The sequence below is a fragment of the Cnephaeus nilssonii genome (assembly GCF_951640355.1).
Source record: "Cnephaeus nilssonii genome assembly, chromosome: 7".
NCBI classification, from domain to species: domain Eukaryota; kingdom Metazoa; phylum Chordata; class Mammalia; order Chiroptera; family Vespertilionidae; genus Cnephaeus; species Cnephaeus nilssonii.
Window position 1 is genome coordinate 66,091,935 of NC_137078.1, and position 6,000 is coordinate 66,097,934.

A 6,000-nucleotide genomic window follows, 5' to 3' on the forward strand; every position below is an offset into this window, starting at 1 on the left:
TATTTCCCTGACAAGAACTTGCCATGGTCCCCACTGGGGTCTAGAGAAAGTTTCAGAGAACAAGACCAAGGAAGGGAAGCCTAGTCAGAGCAGACCCTGGGTTGGGACCCAGGCCTCAGCTCACAGTCTAGTGCTTTGCCCGCAAAGTGCTAATTTCTTGGTGTGACACAGCACCTCCCAAAGTCCTCCAGTGTCCTCTGCCTTGGCTCTGCTAGAGCACAGCCTCCCTCATTTCCTCACACTGGAGCCCTCTTGGCAGCATGATGCGCCTCTACCTCTGTTCAGACTTTTCTTTTTACCTGAACATCATCGCTGTCTTTTCTGTCCTTCAAGCCCTTTGTCAAATGCCAACTCCTCCAGGAAGCCTTCTTTGATCCCGTCAACTCCCTCATGACCTTCCTTCCCTTCATCTGATCTCTTGAGATCCTTCTGGATCAAAACTTATCCTTCCTCCTGGCAGATAGCTCAGTTGGTTAGAGCATTGTCCCAACACACCAAAACTTACCCTTCCCACTCCTTTCGTCACTGGGTCTTACCGGTGGGGGGACAGTGGCAGCGATGAGGCAGAAACACTACCTTGTATCTGCAGCGTGGAAACCGCAAGATAGCTGCCTGGACCAGGCCTGTTCTCGCCTTTGGGCCTATCATTTGTCACACAATGCAAAAATCACTTTTGAAGAAACATGCCCATTCTATTTCCAGTTGCTGGTTCTAGATGGACTATGAAAATAAGAAGTGTTTAATGGCATTTCTGAAACAAAAGTTAGTCAGAAAAACAGATTTTACCAGTAGAAAACTTTTATTTATTCTCGAAGTACATGAAAACTAGCATCCAAAAGCATTCTTCAGTATTTCTGGAGAAAAGACCTCATTAGAATGAATAACTGAAACCTGCCTACCTCACAGGGTGGGTCTGAGAATAAAAAATATATGAAAGTACAGAGAATGTATTATAGAAACCATACACCTGAAACCTATATGATTTTATTAACCAATGTCACCCCAATAAATTAAAATATATATGCAAGGTTCTTGTAAGTAGTAAAGATATATATGGACATAACAAAAACAAACACACACACACAACTTCCCCTATACCATTCCTCTTTGTAGTCCCACTTCCAGTCAACTAGAAAAACCAATGAAATCATCGCCCCTTGTACTTAACAGCACAAACCTTCTGGAGACAATATCTCAGTGCAAAGGGATTGAATCCACCCATCCATCCTACATTTGTTGAAGACCTCTGAACACAAATGGTGGAATTTCAGGCAGAAAAAGGCCTGCGTTTAACTAACTGAGTTGAAGACCCCAGAATTCACACTAGAAGGGCAGTCTTGACTCCACTTAAAACAGAAGAAACCATTTGGGGTCTCCAGGTGCAGGGTGGACTGGGCTACTGCTGCTGTCACTATGGCCTCCATCCCTCTCCAGGCTCTACCACAGAGTCTGAGACCTCTGCTGGAGGAGCCGCGGGGCTTACCCTCAGTCAGTGAGTAGGGATCCTGCTGTGTTCTTCCTCCCCTCTAGAGGGAGGTCTAAAAGGTTCAGAGATAGTGGGGTAGGGGGGAGCAGGGCAGAGAGGTTTTATTTTATTTTTTTACCTCAAGTGCCTCCTGCCTCCTTTCCCTGCGGCTTACTGGCTGTAACAGTCTGGGCACCAGGGGGCAGCATTGAGCTTCATACAGCCCAGACATTACTGCACTATCGCCTTTAATCAGATCCACTGTTACGAGGACTTTTCCAGTCAGATCCTTGTCCAAACTCCGTTGAGAAGATGGGGACACTAGAGGGTGAAAAAATAAACAGAGGGGGACACAGAAATAAGCCAGGTGCTTTGACTTGGTAAAATATTTGCATATTTTAGGAGTTAGGGGGTGGAATTCTATTTTTGGCTGAAATTAGCCTGAAGAAAAGGAGCAACAGATACCAGGCTAAGGGACCGAGTAAGCCCCATCCTGGAGCCAGAATTCTCTCCAGGCTGGGATTTGTCTGCTTTCTCTTGAGCTGATATTTGGGGTCTACATCTGCCTTCCTCCCCAACTCCAGCTCCAGCTTCCCCACTGACCTCTAACCTCTTACTACCTCCCAGCATCACCTTTACCTGGTCTGTGTGATTGTAGGCAGGTCATTGGCACCCTCAAAGTCTCTTGCCGTGGGGGCCTCTCTGAGGCCCACGTGTGGGTGCACATGGGGCTTCCAGGGACATATCTCCTGTGTCTCCCCTTCTCACTCTAGTACTTCCACCTGGGAGGGCTTGGTCTGGGTGCTCATCTACCCAGGCTCGGCCTTCTCTGCAGCCTTAGGCAAATCTCCCAGCTTCTCTAAGCCTCAGTTTCTTCTGTAAAATGGAAATAATGATGACATCTGTCACAGCCTCAGGATGAGACAGATCGACAGAGGTGAAGGCCAAGCGGAAGATGACCTGGGAGTCGCTGTGGAGTGAGAAGCGGGCATGGTCTGGGTGTCTGTCCAGCTCCTCCTGGGAAAGCCTGCCTGAGAGCAGTAGGGGAGGACTTTAGCTTAGAAACAGGAAGAGTCACAGGGCCAGGAGGGTCTACCAAGGCTGGGCCTCGGGCTCCGTGGGAAGGGGGCACCTGGAGTTCTAGTCTTGTTTCTGCGCTGTGGGATATGGGGGAGGCCTATCCCCTTTCTAGGCCCCGTGTCCCCTTTGACTGCAAGGGGAAGGGATGTTGGCATGTCTTGCCCCCACCCCCACCCCCATCCATTTCGAAGGCTCTTCCAGTCGGCCCCTCGTCACCCCCTGACCCCCCACCCCTCGCTGGCGCAGGGACTTACTGGCTTCTCCACCCCACCCACCGCACTCCCAATTCGTCACGTAGCCAGGCCAACGACAGACCGACCCTAGCGGGGGCGCCTCCTCCTCCCCGTGCACTGACGGACAGACGGCCGCGGCGGAAACCCGCCCCGAGTCCGGCTCCCTCTCCAGCCGCCCGGCCGCCGGCTCCGCGCAAGGGCCGCCCCGCCCGCCGCGCTCCCCGGGCGCCCGCATTAAAGCGCATATGCAAGCCATGAATTATCAACTGAAAGGAGTCAATTACCGGCTCTAAAAACGAGTGTCTGCGCCGGGAGCGCCCGGGGCCATCCGCCTATTTACGGAGCGATTTCCCCCGCCCGGGCTCGCGAGGGAGAGACGGAGCCCGAGACGGGGAGGGAGAGGCTAGAGAGGGAGGGACTGGGGGGAAGAGAGCCAGAGACCCCGAGAGTCGGGGAGAGAGACTGCGAGGGAAAGCGAGGCAGAGAGGCGAGCAAAGCGCATCAGGCCAGGCAAAGGCAGCTTGGGTGTCTCTTCTCAGAGCAGCAAGGAGAGGGGAGCCCTGTGACACCCCCTCCCCCCACCCCCGCCCAGTGTTGGTGTGAGGACCCTAACCTCCTGGGCTGAGGGGGCCGCTCTGCGGTCTCGGGCTGCGGAGTTGGGGGACAGACCTGGGGCTCAGGAAGTGATAAGGTGGGGAGCGTAGTTTTCGGAGAGGCCTGTCCTAGCAGGGAACTGGGGAGCAGGCTGCGGTGTTGTCCAGTGTGGGGTGAGCTGAACTGCGTGGCCGTGAAAGGAGGAACGAAGGAGTGAGGAACCCGAAGCGGGGGGGGGGGGGGGGGGGGGAAGAGGGAGCGTCTGTGTGTCTCCGAATTGAGAGAGAAGTGGTCACACCAACCCCAGTGGGCTCCGTCCCGTCGGCCCCCTAGGCTCTCACCCAAGCGGCTTTCTCCTCTGGAAATGCTTTTCCTGCCTCCTCCCGCTCGGTCTTTGACTCGGGCCTCCCCAGCTGCGGTGCCTGCCTTAGCCTCAGCACACACCCCGTTATTTTCCGTGGTCCAGGCCTGACTCCTCCGCCAGACAGTGAGTTCCTCACGGGCAGGCCCTGGCGGCCGCATAAATATTTGCTGAATGTATGGAGGGAGCAGTGAGCTGGGCTAGAGGAGACCTTTGCCTGGACTGAGGCTGTGACCCAGGTGCAGAGTCTGGAGGGAAAGGGAGTGTAAAGCACTCTGTGCAGACCATGTGGAAGCTTCCAGCAACCTCAGTGCTGGGCGGGGGGGGGGGGGGGGGTGGTTCCAGTAACGGAGTCAGGCCCTGGCTGTGCAGGGGGTGGGAGATGAGTGGAAGGAAGAGCAGGGCAAGGAGGGTAGGGGTGGGCAGAGAGCTGAGGCCTAGCTCACTAGCATCAGCAAGTTGCTGCCAGATCCCCCAGGGCTTTGCCCTTAGGACTTCAGGGCCCCTGGAATCCTAGCCTCTTCTGGAGCGGGTGGGGACAGGGAACCCGGAAACTCTGAGGAAGGAGTGGGTCTAAGTTGGGGCAGATGGAATAGAGCCTTTCTCTTCTAGCTGTGAGACCTCAAGCAAACCTCTTTCTTAACTTCTGAGCCTCAGGCTCCTTATCTATCTGATGAGGACAATGCTATCCACTTCTAGGTGAGTGTTCTCACGTCTGCGTAGCACTTTCCCCAAGAGGGGAAAACCGTGCGACAAGTAAGAAGAGTAGCTACCATTTATGGAGGCTTACTAGGCGCTAAGTACTGTGATTAGTGAATTATCCCTCCTCCTCCAAACAGCTTTCTGAGGTTGTAAAGTCACTTCCTGGACAAGGAAACCCAAAGAGGGTCAGGGATCGGGAAGTGGCAGCGTCACTTTGAAGCCATGTCTGACCCAGAGCCCCGCACCATGGGGCCGCTCAGACGTCAGACATGCCCCCCCACCCCCCACCCCTGCCCTGTTCCCTCAGCCCTCCAGTCTGACTGAGCCCAGATCTGCCGAAGGGGAGGCTGGACCAGGCAGGTCAGCTCAGGTCCAGTGGAAGTGGCCCCCGGGGTCCTGTTCCCACCATGGCGTGAGCTGGGCGGCCTGCCTGACAAGTCTGCAATCCTGCCATGCCATTAGCGGGCAGCCAGAGGGGGTGTCTGCAAGCGCCAATGCTGGGGTTCCCGCGGCCGCTTGCCTATTAGTGGCTGGTGGCTTCGTCGTGATTTATTGGGGCTTCTTCATTTCCCCTTGGTCCGCTATAAACATATTTATACCACCAGAGCGACCGATAAATTTCCCTTATGAATCCTGTTATCTCCCCCATTAACCATCCGTCACCTTTTATGCGGCCATGATGGGCTGGGCCAGGGCACTGGGGCTGGGTGGGAGGCCCACTGCCCGAAGCCCTGGGCCCAGTGAACTCTTCACCTCCCCCACTGCTCCCCAGACAGAGCAACCACGGCTGCCTGGGAGCTGCCTCTAGAATGAGGCCTCAGAACAGACTGGACCAGGTGGGCTCTGAAATGTGTCTTCCTCCTGGGTCTCACAAAGAGCAAGTCCCTCTTAGAGCTAACCTGAGTCTCTCCTGCTGTAGCTCTGGCTGGCTTTATCTCTTCTAAGTGGGCAGGAGCCTCAGAAGCTGCTGCCACTGCCCTTCTTCCTCTACCCACCCTCAGGGCTCACCCTCAGCCCCCTAAGTGCAGCAGAAAGCGAGGACACAGTAAGGTGCGGTACCAGGGGCTGGATGCCAGTCACCTCCTCTGTGCCAGTCACTTTGCATCCATGATTTCATGTGATTGTCCCCAAATCCTGGGGCCATTGGCCAGATGAGGAGATAAGGCTCAGAGACATTAAATGAAGAGCCCATCACTCAGCCAAGGGGCAGAGCTGTGATCTGGGGTTTTTCTGGGCCTAAAGCTTATACTTCCAACCAATGTACTCCACCACCTCTTCAGATGCCCTGGGCTAGAAGGGGTTAATCCAAGAAAGTTTTCCAGCAGAGGGCTACAGAGCAGGGGAGGGGGGAGGAGAGGAGGGAGGGGATGGGCCCTCCGTGGAAGGCTGCCGGGGAGACAGGGCAGGGCTGGGGAGTGACCTCCACAGTTGGGGAAACTTGGACACCTGTGCAAAGTCAGGCTCCAAGCTACTGGGGGTTGGAGGCAAGGCCTCTTAGAGCCCCAAGGCACCTGTTCTGCCCACATCTGGCAAGACAAGGGGCCTGGTACATGGTCTGGACTAGC